Below are 20,757 nucleotides of genomic sequence, written 5' to 3' on the forward strand. Positions count from 1 at the left end.
AGTGACCTTGTGTGTCTGTAATTTTGTCAATGTGATTGTTCCTCGACCCTCTTTATCAGATAATTTTCAAGGTGGAACCGCAGATTTGCAGTTCTACCTTGAAAAGTACTTTTTAAAATTATTTTATCAATTAAAAAAACAAATTGGGACACACAGGGGGAGCCTCAAGTCCCCGAGGTCCCAGCTGGCTCCCATCTTCTGTGGGAGTTGGCATTGTTCCTGCAAGCAGAGAGCTGCTTTAAATAGCAGCACCCTGCTTGTGAGAGCAATGCTTTCTTCTCTTTCCTTGCACACATATTTGTGTGCAGTGAAAGAGATCAAAACTCTGCTTTCAGCAATCGGGAGCTGCATGTTTGCTTTTGGTTAGAGGGAGCTGTCAGTTCTGCCAAGCAAAAGCAAACATCTACCTCCCAAGGTTGGGCAACTCGGGAGGAGCTGGAGCCGGCACTGGGGTTTGGCAGTTCCTAGGACCATCGATGGTTCCATGAGGCTCTCCCTCCATCAATTTTAACGGTAGGGAGGAGGTGGATCCAGGGCCGGGGCTCTGCGTTGGACTCCCTGCATTAAGTTATTTGAGCCCAAGGGAGGTGGTGGTCCCCTGGGCACAGGGGTGCTATGTACCCCCCTTTGACAATATTGATTATCTAATAGAGGTGGTGATCCTCAAGGCCTCCTCATTGTCTATATTGATTGCCCTGGAGAGGTGGTGGTCCCCGGGTGCTGGGGGGGGCCCGTGGCCATACCATTGACTATATTGATTGCCCGGGGGAGGCATTGCGGGTCCACATATTTTTACAAGGATTTGCCCTAGGGTGGGGGGTTCCTAGGATGTTGGAGGGAATTCAGCCCCCCCACATATTTTTGCATTATTTGCCCTGGGGAGGTGACGGATTTTGGGGGTAGGGGGATGTGCGGACCCCTGCATATTGTAATACTCCCTGGAAAGCGGTGGTCCCTGGTGTTTTAAGGTAGTGTTCCCCATGGCCTTAATAAGCCTTAGGAGGGGGACCCCTGTGCTCTCTCCTATATTTGATAAATGTCCCTGGGACCTGGCCCATCCGGGGGCTAAATGAAAAGCAAGCTTGGAAGACCATGCTTGCTTTTTTGGGGGGAATCACAGCAACATTTGCAAATATTCATGACTTTTGCTGTAATTTAAAAAAATGTTTTTTTTAGCCCTGGGGGACCCATACGCCAAGACTAGGGTGGTAGGGTAATAGTACTCTTCCCCCTTTTCTTTTCTTTATATTTTTTTTTTGCAGACTCATCTGAAGCAAAGTCTCAGAATGGCTGCTAACACTTCCTGGTGGAAGTGTTGACAGATAATCAGATCTTTGCATGAGATCTGCAGTATTCATGAATTTGTTGCAACCCTATATATACCAGTTTGAATTTCATTAAATTTCTCCTTAACTGGGGGTGTGGCTTGGCAAGCCAACATGGCCGACGCATTCTAGCAGGGCTCCGTGGCCTGCCAAATCCACCCTAATCCTACCTGACCAAGACGGCCCCTGATAATCCAGGGGGCCTCCAGAGCAGGGGTGGGAGTGGGGGGACAAGACAGACCCTGCTGGTGCCAAAAAACAGAGCCACACAGAGAAGAATTTTGCCAGTGCAACGCGCCTACAGCAGTGCCCGTCTGACCTGTTAATGGCGGCCCCTGCATGAAAGGCTCCTGGGCCTTGGAGACCGCCAGGGTGGAAGCCCCCTGCAACTACTCCAGGGCTGCCAAGTGGGTGGCATAAGCGGAGGCATACGACGGACTCGGCTGCTTAAGGCGGACAGTGAAGTTGGCGTGGTGCGCCTGCCTGCGGCGCTTGCCTGGCCTTGAAATGGTGGGCACCGAATAGTGTGCAGCCGGGCTTTCCTTCTTCACCCCTAAGGATGTCGGGGAGCAGGTGAGGGGGATGGATCTGGGATGGCCTGGAGGTAGGGGGGTTGTGGTTGGAGGGGGTCTAGAGGTGGAGGAGGCCAGGCTGGTTCTGGGGCCTGCCACAGTTGGGATAGGCGGATGAGTCCAATCTCTTGGGCTCCCCATAGAGAGTGGTGTGGAGGACAGAACAGGGAAGGGTGCCTGTAGATCCCCCTGAGAAGCACTGCGGCGCAAGGAGGTAGGGGACCATCGGGCCCCTTGGCAGTCATGGGAGTCTTGAGATGCATGGGAGGTGGGTCGAAGGGGCTGGGACAGTTTGAGGGGGGCATTGAAGATTAACCTGCGGTGCTGTAAGTGACCCTCCTTCTCTCCCCCCAACCAAGTGAAGGGTGGAGCAATGGATTGTGGTCCCCGGGTGCGGACTGAACTAGGACCCACGACTGCAGATGTCTGGGGGTCACCGCTGGACTTGTTCCCCTCCCCCCTTGGTTGGTGTGCTTGTTTGAACCCCCATGGATCACAATAAAGAGCCGCCACCAGAGCAGGCCCAGACAACAATGGACCAATACAAGCTCCTGGCTCCTGCGGTGGAGGGGAAAGTTTGAGTGACCGGCTCCTCCCCGGGGCCAGCATCATCTCGGCCTGATCTTGGGGCCATCCTTAACACAATCCAGGACTCTCGGGACGCCGTGGAGCACAAGATGGATGAGCTAGGCATGGATTTCTCATTGATGTGGCAGGACCTGCGAGGGGTTTTAGCAGGGAGGGTGACCAAGGCTGAAAACCACATCTCAACAGAAGAAGGCGATCTGGCCTTCCTGAAGCGCCAGGTCTCGAATCTCACATCGTCGATGGCTGACCTGCAGGAGGCAGTGGAAGACGCTCATAACTCGGCTAGGTGCAGCAACTTGCAACTGGTGGGCCTGCCGGGAGCCTTGGATGCCCCTGACCTGGCCGTGGTGCTTGAGGGTTGGTTCTGCACCTGTGTGCCGACAGGGAGGATGTCCGCCACTTTCATTATAGAATGTGCGCATTGCTCCTTGGTGCCTCGGCCACCGGAAAGGTGTTATCAAGGGGTACGTCAGGCGGCGGGAGGCCCAGCAAACCCAGCGGGTACCCAAGCTGGAAGGCAAACTGACGGACCTGGAGAGTCAAGCCCGACAGACCAGCGAGGATGGGATGGAGGAACAGCTAGCTCTCTTGTGGGCGGAGATTCAGCAGGTATCCCTAGCGAAGGCTAGGCAGTGCTGGCAAGCCTCAATCCAGAGGATATATGAGTCGGAAGACTGGAAAATGGCTTTATTGGCTGGCGACTCGAGATGTCTCGTCCCAGGTGATACCCCGCATCAGGGACCGGACCTGTCATCCACAGGAGGACATGAGGGAGATTGTGCACACTTTTGCCTCTTAAGTCAAGGACCTCTACCAATGGGTCCCCCAGCCCACGGCAGAACAGGAAAACCCCATCCTGGGGGATATTCCAGTGCACTCTATTTTGGCGTCCTTGGCTGCTGAGCTGGACCTGCCCTGGACAGAGGAAGAGATAGAGGGCGCCATATCGGCTCTCCAGTCGGGGAAATCTCTGGGCCTTGATGATTTTCCCATTGAATATTACAAGAAATCTGCCAGCATTTGGTGCCTCGCATTTACCCCTAGCCTTGATTGTGCCACGATTGTGGTCATACCCAAGGGCGCTTTGCCCCTTGACCAATTTTCATCCTATTGACCTATTTTGCTAATTAATGCAGACATCAAAATATTCGCAAAGGTGCTGGCCACTTGCTTGGCCCGCACACTGCCCTCTCTGGTCCATCCCGACCCATGCAGCTTCATGCCAGGTAGGAGCACACCTCATTGTCTGCGATGGGTTCAGGTGGCGCTCTCTCAGGGGGGAAAGCTGGGGGTGCGACTTGGCACTACTTTTGGTGGACTTCCACAAAGCCTTTGACACCCTGGTGTGGAACTCCCTGGAGGAGGTCCTGAGGCGCAGGGATTTGGCCTGAAATTCAGAAGGTAGGTCTGCCTTCTTTGTCAGGACCCATCTGCACAAGTGTGGGTCAACAGTATTTTATCTGACCCCTTTCCATTCAGGCAGGAAATGTATCAGGGCTGCCCTCTCTTGCCGCTACTATTTGCCCTGTCCATTGAGCCACTGGCGTGCCTCCTTCAGGTTGATCCACTCATTGAGAGCTGGAAGTGGAGGATAGGCTGTGAGGACTGTATATCCCTATATGCAGATGATGTCCTGGTGTTCCTGGGGAGGCCTCAGAATTCCAATCCCCATTGCCTTGAGCTCCTGACATTGTATGGAGAGGCCCCGGGGCTGCGCTTGAACCCCAGGAAGTCGCTGTTGTTGGAAGTGCTGGGCCAAGCAGGGCAAAGTGAATGGTGTCCAACTATCCTGGTAAAGTGCAATACTTTCAAATACCTGGAATCCATCTCTCCCTGATCCCAGAGCTGGCCTGGGAATTCAACTTTCAACCCTTGGCCCGTGCTTTGGTTGCAGACCTGGCCCGATGGCACCATCTGCCCTTGAACCCTCTGGGTCTTGACGCCCTTTTCAAGATGATCTCTGTCTTCCCGCTATTTGTATGTCCTGACAAACTTCCCTTATTTGGTGCCCTGGGCCTGGTTCTGATCCCTTACTTCCAAGATTACCTACTTTATATGGGCTGGAGAATGACATTGTGTGGCCTTTGGTTCTGCAAGGAAATATCCATATGAGGGTGGGATGGGAGTGCCAGACCTCTACATCTATTATTTGGTGGTTCAATAGGTCCTGATTAATGAGTGGTTTAGTGGGGGATGGGACGACCCAGCCTATCGGCTAGAGCTCTGCCACATTGGATTTGATGGCCTGTTGGAACTGCTGTATGGCAGCCAGCTTCCCCGGCCCGTCTCTAGGTGCACACAGGCAGCGGTGCGGTGTTGGGGGGTGCCCTTGCGGCTGACAAGTTTGGTGGCAAGTGAGCCCTCAGGGCGTGGCGCTTCTGAAGGAAACAGAAAAACTGGGTGTTAGCCAAAGCGTAACATTTCAGCTGCTGGAATGACATCAGCCACTCACCACTGTGTACGGCCCCCTAGTAGGTAATACCAATGTTGTCCCATTGCCTAAAACCCTCCAATTCAGAGACCTACCGCAGCGATGGGCCCTGCCAAAAGGGCGTCAGCTTAGTGAGGTGCCGCTCCCTCACTATGGCATGAGTTATAGTTACCTAAGGGCATGGGTTATAGTTACTTGAGATAACTCTAACTATAACTGGTGAATTTTCATGGTTTTGTATGTTGAAATTAGGAGCCTAACTACAATGTCCCTGTAACCTTTGGGTTTTTTTAAGCAAATTGCTATGGTTACTTCAATTCTATTTTCTAACAATAATGTCCCTGTAACCTTTGGTTCTTTCAGTGAATTTTTATGGTTTTGTTAATGTACAGTAATTTTCATTACTCCACTGCCTTTAGCTGTGTGCAGCTGGGGTTGACCGGAGGGCCTGGCCTGTAGCCAGTACCTGTAGCCAACCCCTATAACCTCCCAACCCCGTCCTGCTCATGACAAGGGTTGTCTATAGGGCCTGTCTGCAACCAGTCCCTACTACCAACCCCTATAACTACCCAACCCCTCATCATGCATGGCCTTCGGCCGTGCACTGTGGAAGTTGTCTGTAGGGCCTGACCTGTGGCCAGTCCATGTGGCCAGTCCCAGCAGCCAACCCCTATAAACACCCAACCCAGCTGTGCACACGTCCTTCGGCTATGCACTGTGGGGGTTGGCCACAGGGCCTGACCGGTGGCCAGTCCCTGCGGCCAACCCCCATAATGGTAAAACAGCTCCCTCTCTCTTAGAGCAGTTTCTTTTGTGTGCCTGCCTGCATCTCCACAGGCAGACAGAGGAAACTCTGCTCCTTTGAAGGGAGAACTCTTTGACAGCTCTCCCTTCATTGGACAGGAGTGTGTGGTATGACTTGGTAGCAGCTTCAAAACTGCCGCCAAGTCATAGCAAATAGCAATGTTCCAGGGGTGGGAACCCTGGGACATAGCAGGAGCCAGCCCCAGGGAAATGGCGGTCCCCAGGGCCATCAGTGGTTCCAGTAGGTGGGGCACGTGACCCCCCTCCAACATAGAATAGCCCTGAGGAGGTGGTGGTCCCCGAGGCTGCGGGGGTCTGCTACGAAACCCCTTTCTATTTTTTTTACACTTTTCCCTGGGGAGGAGGTGGTCCCCAGGGCTGCGGGGCCACCATGCATATAATTGTATTAAAGTCCTGGGGAGGTGGTAGTCCCTGCCGCAGCACAGAGGGGGCACGCAGCCCCCCACTTTATATTTGCTTCATGCCCTGGGGGGTTAGTGGTCCCTGGTGCAGCGGGGGAGGGCCTGGCTGCCCCCTGCATTAAAATAACAATGCCCTCTGGACCTGGCCTACCAGGGGGCTTATTTAAAAGCAAGCATGGGAGCCTATGCTTGTTTGTTTTTGTAAAAAAGTTTCAGTGGATCCACAGCAACAGCCGCCAAAAGTTTAAAAGAAAAAAATGCTTATTTGCTCTGGGGGGGGGGGTCCCTCTGGGACCCCATCACCAAAGATAAGGGATCAGGGCATCTGTACCCTGTCCCCTTTTCTTATTTTGAACTTTTTCTTTTGGGCTCAGCTGAAGCTGAGTCCCAATATGGCTGCCAACACTTTCTTGTTGAAGTGCTGACAGCCGATCAGATCTCTGCAGAAGATCGGGAGGGGTGCGAATTCTTCGCGTCCCTATATATAAAAATTTGGATTTTCTTTAATAACTTAGAAAACTGCTTAACAGATTTACACCAAACAACAAAAAGGGCTCTTTCTCAACCAAGAGCTAACTTTCCGCCAAATTGGGTTTAATTACATTCAGTGATTTTGGTGCTATCGCTGCTCACAATTTCCTATGGGAATTAACATTGGAAATCCTCTTACTTTGATCCCCCTATTTATCTCAGCCCCCGCTTGACCGAGCACCCTGAAACTTTTCAGACAGCAGCTCACTTGACTGTCAGATTTTCTTGGAAACTTTTGTGAAGATTTGTCAAGCGGTGCCAAAGATATAGGCAGGTAAAAACCTGCTTTTTCTATAGAAACTAGTTCCTAATTACAACTACCAAGTGACTACTGCCACTAGGTGATAGATAGATAGATAGATAGATAGATAGATAGATAGATAGATAGATAGATAGATAGATAGATAGATAGAGTTAGTTCCTCTCACAGTTTCTTCCTCGACTTGTGATCCAGCAGCAAAGGAACAGACTCGTTCACAGTCAGAAGATGGTGCAAAAGATTTTGACTATTTATTAGTGAGCACCGAAATTTAGCTATAAAGTGCAAACAGATCTTATAGAAACTTAAACGGTCGATGCGTTTCGACTTAATTCCTTCAACTGGGCCTCTGCATAGACATAAGCACTTTCACATCAAGCAGTAGAAGAACACTACTACTTATAGGAACTTATTGTGTAACTTGATCACACACAGTTGGTGCAGTGCTGGAATATGCGTAAGCTCCTTACATCAAGAAGTAGAAGGCCACTTCTTATACAAATGTATTGTGAAACGAATATGCCTCATGTTAATAGGATAAAAAGCATATGCAAAATCAAGAAGAGAATCCAAGGCAGCACTAAGGATGGTATTAGAGTTGCTCATGAGTACCTTCATTTGAATATTTTGTGATGAAAACCACCACAAGTATTGTTTAAACATTATATTTTAACTATAGGGTACTTTACCCAGAATGTGGTTATACCAATAATTAGAATTGCTTGTGATCAGCTACCTTTAGTTTGCAATGTTTTAGAAATATCATCTGTTTGCTTTTTTACTTTCCATCTTTTTAAAATAATTTGCGACTTGTGAAATACAAGGAAATTACTTATGTATTCATAATCAGACAACAACAAGTCAAAACCAGCTTAAAAATGGAAGAAGCAAATGGAAAATGCCAAACACATTATGTGCAGTCTAGTCTTTTTTCATGTACATGTGGTGAGGGTAGATTGAATGACTGTTACTTTAAAAGATACCCTGTATTTGTAGACTCTACAGTCCTGTTCAACGCTGTCAACAAAATACATCAGCCAGAGCCGCAATCTTGTGGAAATAAAAAGGAATATTTCAATGTTTGGGTTCCATTGCTGTGCTGCCTCCTTCTTTCCGCCTCCTCAAAAGAATGTATTGTGACTTTTAGGAAGGAGATTGAGTGAGATAATTAATGCAGTGGCTGGACCGGACATGGCGTGCACTTGGGATTTAAGAGGAGACTTACGGTCCAGCATTTTTGAGACATGAGATTGGAGAAGCCTCATCCTCTGCTGGAGACAGCGTGATAAATTGGAGGTTACGGAAACTCTGGAAGTGCTTAGCAATAAGCTGGGGCTTGGGACAGGACTAAATTAGCTCTGCTGCAGATTGCTCAAAAGGGATGTGGTGGGAGGAGCTAATTCCCATATTGGACCTGATCTCCTAGTATACCGCTGACACAAATACAAGGTAAGGTGTTTCACAGTGAGCTGGTCTTTTCCTGTGGAGGGATCATTTCACTTTTACATCATTGCGAAAAGAATTGTATAAACTTGAAACCAAGCAACTGAACTCAATTACAGTGCCCTAGAGAACATTGAAACAAGTGCAAAGTATGGTAGACGGAAGGTCCAAGTGGGAAGTAATTGCAAATCAGATTTTTTATGAACACACTGACAATTCACTAAATTAGTAGCCTACATAAAAAGTAGATGACAAGACACCACTAAAATTAATAACTGGATTGGAGCAGGCATGTATGGCAGAGATCAGGTAATGGTGGAAAAATACAAACCTGAAGAACTATGTTGATTGTAAATGAGTTCCCAGAGGACTTGGAATATTGGTATTGCCCACCCTAGATTATCTGAATGAGGATCTCCTGAAGCAGTGGCGATTGGAAACAACAGAATGTTCTTTAAACTTATGAGGACTCTTATAAAACATTCTGAAAGAAAATTTACAACAGCAATAAAAAAGCTCAAACAAATTGAAGATAAATTATAAAAAAGAAAGAGTGTGGGGAGGTAATGGATGCATTGGACAATATGGAAAAGAAATTAGAGAAATATAAATCAGAAACATATGCAAGAAAAGTAAGAACATTTAATATAGACAGAGTGGATTATGCAACAGGATTGATATATAGATACATCTGATAAAAATGTTGACTATGATAGAAAAAACACTAGAAAAGGACATGGTCCCTCTCAATGAGGAGAGTTTAGAAATCAGCTCAGGGGATGAAGGTACATCCCTTGCAGCTCAGAGGTTGGATTTCTCCGGGGAAATTAGATTATACCAAGTAAAAGTCAATGAGGAAAGGGATGTTCAAACAAAATGAATAAAAATCCACGAAAAATAGGCGTTCCAAAGGAAGATGCTAAAGGAAGATGAGGAAGGAGGTAGAAGCAATAAATAACATGATTGAAGAGAATAACCTTGTAATTAATTTATCAACTAAGAGATTACAAGAAAAAACATAGGAGGCTATTAAATAAGGGTTTGACATCTTGTCTAGACACAGAAATATATCTAGCAACTGCAATAATTGACTGACAAACATTTTCAAGAAGATTGAAATTAAAAAATACTTTGCACAAAAGAAAAATAAGTACAATGTTCAGGAATGTTTTGACATTTCCATAACCCATTCATCCTTTTAAGAATTTACTAAGGACCTGATTAAAAGTTTGGCAGTCTTGGTATCGCTGTGGCAGCAGGGTTGGAATCACTGCTGCAGCATTAGCGGTCTGACCGCTCCATTATAATGCATGCGATTACATAGATAAAAGACTGCTGCAGTCCCGCGGCCACTGCCATCTCTCACCACCCACATCAAAGATGGTTGCAGGTTACAGTGGCTGATGGCTGGAGCCCAGCCTCTGTTCCTGATAGCGATATATCAATGTGACTCACCACCAAGCCAACAGCGGTGGGAAGACCTCCATACTCAACCTGGTGGAAACAGAGAAATAAGGCAAGTACTCACCTTATGTCCAGTTTCTACTCTTCTTCCCATCATGGAGCCCATCCTTAAGGTCCTTCCTTTGCTGCGGACACTTTTCCACAAACAAAATCCACACTGTTGAGGTCACCTCCTGAGGGAAGCCACTCATAAATGTCCTCACTGTTACAATGGCTGTGGACAAGGTGTTTTCCATAGGTGACAGAAATATGTGTATATTTTCAGTCTTGCTTCGTATGCACACATGTATTTGCACTGTGGGGCAGATCTTCCAATTTCATTTAGGCTGATCTGCCCCCAGAAGGGCAGAAACCACTCAGGCACCAGGGATTGATGTGGGTGTGTGTGTTTTGTTTTGGGGGGCAGCCCCTTGGGCAAGGTTCGCTTCCCATGGGGGCACATTAATGTTGACCATTTCTGCCCCCTAGGGGACATATCAGCCTATTTTTGTAAGGCCCATCTGGCCCCAAGGGGGGCAGAAAGCCCAACAGAGTCCAGGGAAGTTTTCTTTCCAAAAAATAGGGTGGGAGTATGACCATTCCCGTCCCCAAATAAATGGGGACAAAGTTGTTCTACCCATCGGTGGGCAGATGGGACAATTATCCCCGAGCTACTCCCGGGGGGGCGAAAGCCTACTAGATGCCAGGGAATTTAAAAAAAATCTAAAATAGTGGGGTGGTGGCTACCAACCAGTACGGGCATGGTCATGCCCCTACCCCAACTGAAAGGGGTAACAGTCTTTCAGCTCTTTGCCCGCACACTAAAAGATCTTATCCCAATGGCAAGCAAGAGGACATTTGATTATTTTGAGTTTTGGTTTTCCTTTTGGGCCATGAGAGCTTGACTAACTCTCAAAATCGTCCTACTTGGAATGGTGAGGGCTGCATTTTTTGGACTTTGGGACACTGTCATGTAGGAAAATCTATGAGACCTAGACACATCTGAAAACTAAACATCTGGGTGAGCCCAGGGTGGTGTGCTTCACATGCACCCTGCACCATTTTCTTACCCACAATGCCCTGCAGATCTGCAACTATGCTCGAAATCACACATTTTTACCAAACTTTTGTGATGGAACCTTCCGGAATCTGCAGGAATCCACAAAATTCCTACCACCCAGCATTGTCACATCTATACCGATAAAAATGCTGCCCCACTTGTCAGCCTAAAAATGTTTTTTTTCAAACTGCCCTTTTGGACCTGCTTTGGTTCCCTCTCATTTTCGACATGTTTTAGGCTCTTCCCTGTCACAGGCAATTGGCCCACCTACACAAGTGAGATATCGTATTTTACCAGGAGGCTGAGGGGGAACATTGGTTCGAAGGAAATTTGTGCCGGTGTGGTGAACCCATACCGAAATGTGGGAAAAATTTGATTTTTTTAATCTAAATTTGAGATTTGCTCTGAGGATTCTGGTAAGAAAACACTGGGTATACACGCATGTGACACCTCTCTGGACACCCTCGGGTGTCTAGTGTTCAGAAATGTTTGGGTTCGGTAGGTTTCCCTAGATGGCTGCTGAGCCCAGGGCCAAAAAACTCGGGTGCCCCCTCGTAAAAAACAGGTCGTTTTGTATTTGATAATTTTGATGGGTCCACATATTGTTTTGGGGCATTTCCGGTCGTGGCACTAGGCTTTCCCACACAAGTGAGGTACCATTTTTATTGGGAGACTTGGAGGAATGCTGGGTGGAATACATTTGTGGCTCCTCTTAGATTCCAGAGCTTTCTGTCACTGAAATGTGAGGAAAAAGTGTTTTTTGCCATGTTTTGAGGTTTGCAAAGGATTGTGGGTAACAGAACCTGGTTAGAGCCCAACAAGTCACCCCATCCTGGATTACCCTAGGTGTCTAGTTTTCAGAAATGTCCAGGTTTTCTAGGTTTCCCTAGGCTGAGCTAAAGGCCAAAATCCACAGCTAGGCACTTTCCAAAAAACACGTCAGATTTCAATATGAACATTTGATGTGTTCATGTTGCGTCTCCTGTCGCAGGCATTAGGCCTACCCACGCAAGTGAGGTACCATTTTTATCAGGAGAATTGGGGGAACACAGAATAGCAAAATAAGTGTTATTGCCCCTTGTATTTCTCTAAATTATTTCCTTCCAAATGTAAGACAATGTGTAAAAAAGACGTCTATTTTAGAACTGCCCTGTAATTCACATGCTAGTATGAGCACCCCGGAATTCAGAGACGTGCAAATGACCACTGCTTCTCAACACCTTATCTTGTGCCCATTTTGGAAATACAAAGGTTTCCTTGATACCTATTTTACACTCTTTGTATTTCACCAAATGAATTGCTGTACACCCTGCATACAATGAGAACCCATTGCAAGGTGCAGCTCCTTTATTGGCTCTGGGTACCTAGGAGTCTTGATGAACCTACAAGTCCTATTATCCCTGCAACCAGAAGAGTCCAACATACATAATGGCATATTGCTTTAGAAAATCTGACATCGCAGGAAAAACTTACAGAGTAAAACATGGAGAGAAACGGCTGTTTGTTTAACCTCAATTTCAATATTTTTTCATTTCAGCTTTTATTTTCTGTAGTAAACCCTTATAGGATCTACACAAATGACCCTTTGCTGAATTCAGAATCTACATTTCAGAAATGTTTAGCTATCCGGGATCTAGCATTGGATATATGCCCATTTTTGTATCTAACTGGAAGGAGGCTGAAAGCACAGAAAATAGTAAAATTGGGGAATGCCCCAGTAAAATGCCAGAATTGTGTAATGTGTTGTTTTGATTCAAGTCTGTCTGTTCCTGAAAGCTGGGAAGATGGTGATTTCAGCACCACAAACCCTTTGTTGATGGCAGTTTCATGGAAAAAATCAGAAGCCTTCTTCTGCAGCCCCTTTTTCCCATTTTGTTTTTAAAAAACTAAATTTGTGCTGTATTTTGGCTAATTTCTTGGTCGCCTCCAGAGGAACCCACAAACTCTCGGTACCTCTAGAATAAAGATGTTGGAAAAAAAGGATGCAAATTTGGCGTGGGTAGCTTATGTGGACAAAAAGTTATGAGGGCCCAAGCGGGAACTGCCCGAATAGCCAAAAAAAGAGTGGCACTTGAGGGGGAAATGCCTGGCAGCAAAGGGGTTAAACCGAATACACGTAGCTGGCTGAAAGATAAGCAGAATGAATTTTGGGAATATTTTAATTGTAAGGCATGCAAATATGTCTGTAATAAGTTGATTTTTGGACTTCATAAAGGACAAAAAAGAAAATTCAAAGAATGTATCACATGCAAGACCACACTTGTAGAATAAACAATAGATTGTGGATGTGGTAAAAAATATGTTGGAAGTACTGTCAACAAGCTAAGAACAAAGATTCTACAACACGTGTTGTAGTGTGTTGTAATAATAGAAAATTGGAGAATCTTAAAGACGGATAAATATCTTAAAGTAGTCTTGCTAGACCAACCACAAATGGTGTATAGAAAAAAGCTGCCTCCATAGGAGATTAATCAACATGAAGTTTCGTGCCAAATATTAAACTGAATACAGGTAGTTGGCTGAAAGATAAACAGAATGGATTTTGTCAATGTTCTAAATGTAAGACATGTGAATATGGCTGTATTAGGCTGATTTTTTAACTTCATAAAAGACAAAAAATAAAAATAAAAGAATGTATCACATGCAAGACCACACATGTAGTGTACACACTAGAATGTGGAGGTTGTAAAAATATGTTGGAAGTAATGTTAACAAGCTAAGACCAAGGTTTCTACAACACGTGTGTGTAATTAATAACAAGGATGTTTCTTATACGTTGGCGAAACATGTTTGAGATATACATAGAGAGTAAAGTAGGTCTCAAATACTATGGTATTCAACATATTTCTAATAAGCCAAGAGGAGGAAGTTTAGAACTACTATTGAGGAGATCTGTATCAAAATTAATCATAATGATGGGCACTGGGCACCCAAGGGGACTAAATGCATATGCAGAGCTTCAAGTTCATTTATGAGAAATTTTCATTAAAAATTTTGAAAAAACACACTACTGTATTATTATAATTCCCATTTGTTACTTCATAAATTTTTAAACTTAAGTGCTTGTGTCTTATATTTCACAGTTACTCTTACTTCATGTAACCAAGGTGTAAATTACTCTATATAAGCAGCTATTAAGGTAAAGTACCTACATTAAATAATACAAATACATCAATATATCAATTATTAGTAATGACTCAAAACACATGCCAGGGGGTGCTTTTGCTCATTCCAGGTTGGCTCATTCCAGGTTGACTTGGATAGTATTTTACCAGACCAAAGCTGTGATACTGTGCCTGGAGTGGTGAAAGGCTTTTGTCATTTTACAGCTTGGCATGGATGACACTGGGCCAATCCTATGCTTAAAGAATTTGCTGTTCAAAGGGCAAAAGACTTTGGCCCTCATTATGACTCTGGAGGGTCAAGGTGGAGGTCTCACCACCAATGAGGTGGCTGTGAAGACTGCCACATTCTGAATGTGGTGGTTTGGCCTCTGCGAAACTGCAACATCTCTGCTGGTACCGCCAGGGCAGTAGGACGGCCAGGCCAGAGGACAGCACCTCTGGGCCGGCTGTCCACTGAAAACCACCTGCGGTATAATGAGTTTACCAAAATGAGGCAAAACACAATAACCCTTAGAGCTGGGTAAATAAGTAACAAACACAAATTTGGTCAAAAAATGGGGAAGTGTATGCCTTGACTTCCACTGCAGATCTAGACTATAGAAAAAAGGAACCTTTTATCTCAATATGGTATTCTTAAATTAATCCATATTTTTTATTTCTTTGAAAAAAAATGTTTATTCTTTTCATTCAGAACAAATTTAACTGTTATAAAAACTTATAATTTTTAAATTCTAGGTGCTCCTCCAATAACGGCACAGTGAAAGTGAATATTGTGATGCATAAAGTGCCAAAGTGATATATACAATATATACAAAATGTGGTTAAAAAGCAAACAGTGCTCTTCTATGAGACTCCTTAAATCCAGGAATCTTGAAGTCACCTTATATTTTTACATCAATCTGCATCAATTTTTTTTTGATGTTTCGACCCTATATAAAGACATAAATCAATAATGGGTCATCATCAGGACTAGAAACTTCTCTATGCTGGTAGCACCTAAAAACAAATAAAGTACAAATATTTATTCTATAATCTTTCCATGAGATATAACACTTTGGCACTTTATGCATCACAATATTCACTTTCACTGCGCCGTTATTAGAGGAGCACCTAGAATTAAAAAATTATAAGTTTTTATAACAGTTACATTTGTTCTGAATGAAAAGGATAAAATCTGTTTTTCAAAGAAATAAAAAATATGGATTCATTTAAGGATACCATATTGCGATAAAAGGTTCCTTTTTTCTATAGTCTAGATCTGCCGTGGAAGTCAAGGCATACACTTCCTCCTGTTTTGACCAAATTTGTGTTTGTTATGCAGTATAATGAGTCAGCTTTCTGCCAGGGTTTTCGCTGTGGTAGCACCTCCACTAAAAACCTGGCGGAAAGGCTGCTGGTGACAGGAAATTCCTTTCCTGTCACTGGCAGACGACTCACCCAACTTTGTTCTGCAATTACAATAGCCCCCTCCCCCTTGCATGACAGCACCCCACTCCCTCCACCCACCTTCCATGACAGCAACCCCTCCCTCATCCCCCTTCCATGACAGCAGTCCACCACCCCCACCCTACCCACCCTGCATGCACACACACCCACATGCGCCCCACATACACTCATTCACCAACACTTACACAGACCATTCACCAACATGCATACATACAAGCATTCACCAACACTTAGATACACGTATTCACCAACACTTAGACACATGCATTCACAAACACACATACGTACATGCATTCACCAACACTTACATACACGCATTCACCAACACACATACATACATGCATTCACTAACACTTATATACACGCATTCAAACATGCATACACACACGCAGACACACACACTCACACACACACACAACACCCCAACCCTCCCACCCCCTTCACTTGTCAGACAATCGACTTACCTTGTCCGGTGAGGAGGTTGTACACCAGGGAACGGGACCCAGTGCTTCCCCCGCTGGCAGCGCCCCACCATCAGGACACCGCCATGCCATATTACTGCTCGTCTGGTGCTCGCAGCTTTGGCGGTCTGTGTAAAAGACTGCCAAAGTTGTAATGAGGGCCTATGTCACTTTCTAGCTCAGGGTGGGTTGAACTGTGCCAATCCTAAGCTTAAAAACTTTGCTAGAAAAAAAGACATTCGAGGTGAGCAAATCTAGAGTGTTGCTGGTGTTGCAGGGTGCTCCTTACTGGTGCTGCTCTCCACCTAAACTTGGGAGCTACCCAAAGTTCTGTTTTGCATAATTTATACGTCACTCTAACCCTAAAAGGGTATTGTTTTGATATATATATATATATATATATATAAAAAAACTTTTTTTTAAACATTTAAAAATAATGTTTCAAATAAAATAATGTTTTAAGTGCATTTTTTGCTCCAGCATGAGCACTTTGCATGAAATTCTTTCAAGTAGTGGGTCAATGAAAGTAAAGTATTCTCACAGCAATGACTGAAGGATTTGTGCAATATTAGCTGACACAGGGTACTTTGGAAACTTGGTCATACAAAGTTGGAGCAATAATAGAATGTGCATAAGCACTTTTAACTCAGACAGTAGAAGGACACTACTTATCTGAACTTATTGTGTAACTTGCTCACAATAATTGATGCACTAATGGAATATGCAAAAGCACTTTACATAAAGCAGTAGAAGGACACTACTTCTACAAATTTGGTGTGCAACTAGTATGTCTGATGTTAAAATGATCACAAAACACATGGAAAATCAAAAAGAGAATCCAAAACACCATTGAGAAATGTGTTAGTTAGGGCTGCTGATGAGTACTTTCATTTGAATATGTTGCGATTAGAACCATCATAAGTATCATTTAAATATGAAATGTTAACTATAGAGTACTTACCCTCAATGTTGTATCAACAATATGAATTGCTTGAATTATGAGATCAGTTACTTTCTCTTTACCATGTTTTAGAAATATCATCTATTAGCTTTTTAACTTTTTACCTGTTTTGATAACTTTTATAATGTACAGCTTGTCAAATGTGAGGAGGTGACTAATATAGTTGTATTCAGACAGCAACAAGTCGAAACCAGCTTCAAAATGGAAGAAGCAAATGGAAAATGCAAAACATGTTATGAGCACTGTAGTCTTTTTTCATGTGTACGTAGATGTAGATAACTCGCGTCCCCACCATGCACAGTGTTCTCACCAAATAATGTTACTGCAAATGTTGCAGTGATAGTATCAAGATGCACCAGATGGTGTCATGAATAATGTAATATGTGAAGCAATTAGATATGCATGGCAAAAGCTCAATTTATAGTTACCTTGGGGCGCGAGCTATAGTTACTTGAGTTAACCATATCTATAACTGCTGAATTGCAATGGTTTGGTGTGAGTAAATTCAGATCCTAACTATAATTTCCCTGCAACCTTTGTTTTTGTCAGTGAATTTCTATGTTTCTTTTAGCAGGCCCATATGTAAATATAATCAGCGCCACTCACGGCCTTCGGCCCGTGCAGCGGTGGTTGATTGAAGGGACTGGCCAATGGCCAGACCTAGTGGCCAATGCTCCTGCATGCACCCAAACCCAAGATCCGCAGATCCATGGATTGGATGAAAAATATTAATTGGGCAGTTTTCTGCTCATGAGGCATCCCTATGGGACCCCACTATGTATCCTAGGGGGTCAGGATACCTGTATCCTGAGTCCTTATGTGTTTTTGCACTCTTACTTTGTCACTTTCCTGTCAGATTGCAGCTAGCCAAACAGGGCCTTGCTTTTCTCCCGGATCTGCGAATCTGGAACAAAATCTGCAGGTTCGGATCCACGTCCCTATATATCTATATTTTTTAAACTCTAATATGTCAGAAACTACTGAACAGATTTACAACAAATTACAACAAATGTAATCTGTGTACCAAGATGTAGCTTTCTCTCAAATTTGGTGTAATTCCGTTCAGCAGTTTGGGCTGTAGGCATGTCTAAAGACCCAATGGGAAAATAAATGGGGAAAACACATTTGGGATGCCCCCCTTTTTCTCAGCCCCTGCTTAATGGATCACCCTGAAACATTGTAAGACACCAGCGGAACTGAACAACGTATAAGTTTTAAAAATCTTGTGACGATTCGTCAAGCAGCGCCAAAGTTATTGGTCAAACAAAAAACTCTCTTCCAATGGAAACTAGGTACATAATGTATATTGGTCTCGACAGCATTTAGCATTTCGACACTTTTAGGAATGTAGTAACTTTAGACATGTATTTTGTGAATTGTAATGGCCCTATGCTTTTGTGGTGTGTATTTTGTTAGTGTGTCCCTCCAAACTTTTAGCTTAGTTTTGCTATGTTACATTTTGAGCAGTTCCATCATGTGAGCTAACAACATTGAAGTCTTTCGACTAATCTTCATGAAATTTAGCAGACAATTGGCATATAATAAAAGGATGGTGGGGGATAAAAACTAATCTTTTAGATTCTAAGTTAAAAATAACGTTTGGGTGAAGGGCTCATGCTGTAATAAATTTGTATTAGAAGTGAACCCATTTCAGAGAGCTAACTGGGCACATATTTATTCACGTAAAGCTAAATTAATAGTTACTGGGTCTGAATGCAGTGTATGAGCAAATGGCCCACTCGTCTTGCGAACTCCACTGCACATAGCTCCAGTCTGTGCATAAGGGGTAAGGTGGCCTGCCTAGCATAACTGAAGACCAAATGCAGCAATCTCAGTAGTTGAGGGCTGGGCACAGTGTGTGGTGGAAGACACATTTCTCAGGGCATTAATGCGTTGAGAGTTCTGTGGACAATATTAGGTTAGTAAAAATAAATCTTTTGAAGCTTTCAGGGACAAAGATAACATGTAGCAGCCCCAGAAACATTACCTCCCAAGGCAACAGTAGATTGCTGAAATCCATCTACAGATCATTTAGATAATACTGTGGCTGGGTACAGGAGGTGCCCAATGCAATATATTTCGGGTAATCTAATTTATGCATGGCATTCACAATGCACAGAAGGGACTCGGCCTTAAAAAGGCCGAAAGGCATGAAAAAGTGAAATCTGTGAACTCTTGCTTTTGGGAATTAGTGAAAAAAATCTGGGAAGCTCCATGCAGTTGATTACTGTGAATTGCTGCCACAGACCATTTTACTTCTCACTCCATAAAGAATAGACAAAGCCATTGGCTTTAAGTCAGTGACAGTTGGTTTGAAGGTACCATGGTGGTTGCAAGCTGTAGCTGAATGACACATCCACCATGTAGTCTCCACTTCACACATTCTAAGGTCTCAGCAGTCTATGGTTTCAATACATGTCATATTTGAATAGAGGCTACTGATTGGATATACATACAGAAAGGTACTATTGTTAAGCATTTTATGATGAAATACATCTACTATAAAGCCTCTGAAATTCCACATGTGAAGACTTACATTTGAATTCCAGAGAGCTGATAACATTATAGTTGTCTTGTAAGCTGCACATGGGGATTGGATCATCTGAACTAGAAGTCCAGAGCTGACAAGTAATATGCAAATTAAAGTTGCTTAAGTATCTAATCTTTTTGTTCTTCCCATGAGGACCGGATAAACACAGAAATCTTGAGTGCCTATTGATAAACTGCATTTTTGTGGTATGGGTATCAGTACTACAGTAGTACTACTCATGTACTACACAATGCTATTCACAATTCCATAAGTGGAGTTCTCCACCTCTCCTAACTTTTCCGTGCAGAGATCTCTGCTGCGAGTATAGAGTATCTGCTTACACACACATATATTTCTGAGTAAAGGTGGGAGGGCTCAGAGAGAGTGGCTGGAAAATAAAGAATACTTATTTTAAATTGGGAAAGGTTTAGAGAGTGTTAAGATGAGGTTAAGAAGGGGCTAAGGAGGGGGTTAGGGAGAGGCATGCACCCACTGACAAAATAGTAAGACCATTGCTCACTACACTTCTAAAGTTACTGCACCAGTTGTTAATGTATTTCAGCTCAGCCTTGGAGTAAGTCCAGCACCACAGATGGCCAATCAAAAGTGCCTCCCCGAAATCCCCATAGACAGTAATGGAGCCCCAAAGAGATATAGGGCCATATGCATGAAAAAATGGCCTTGCGAATTGCAAATAGTGATTTTTAAGAAATCGCTATTTCCGAGTCGCAATTGGCCATGTAACAAAATTGCGATTCGGAATTAGCGATTTCTTAAAAATCACTATTTGTGGTTTGCAAGGCCCATTTAATGAATCACAATTTGCATTTTCGCAAATTGCAATTTTTTACTGATTCAGTAAAAATTCACAAATTGCGAGAAGTTTTGAGAAAGCACACCTGGAGGAGCCTGATGACATCACAAGCAGGAAGTGAGTCATCCCAGGCAGTTTCAGGTGCCACACCCAAACCAGCATCCAGAGAGAGAGCAGCCCAGCCACACAGAGCAGCACACCTGAGCAAGGATGGACACCGCAGCCCAAGGACAGGAGAAGGGAAAGAGAAAGAGGAAGCTCAAATTCAGCGAGCAAGAGCTTGAGGTGCTGACAGAGGAGGTGGTCAGGAGCCATGGCCGCCTTTTTGGCAAAAGCTCATTCCAGGTGCCTGAGAGTGAGAAAAGGAGACTCTATGCAGATATCCAATCCAAAATCTGCAATTGGAGTGGCACAGCGCTCCGTAGAAGAAATTAAGAAGAGGTGGTATGACCTGCGGTCCCGTGCGAAGGAGAGGGTGGCAAGAAGACTGCAGGAGGCCAGGGGCACAGGAGGCGGTCCACCCACAGAGGCACCATCCACCC

This window comes from Pleurodeles waltl, chromosome 1_1 (genome assembly GCF_031143425.1).
Source record: "Pleurodeles waltl isolate 20211129_DDA chromosome 1_1, aPleWal1.hap1.20221129, whole genome shotgun sequence".
In the NCBI taxonomy this organism is placed as follows: Eukaryota; Metazoa; Chordata; class Amphibia; order Caudata; family Salamandridae; genus Pleurodeles; species Pleurodeles waltl.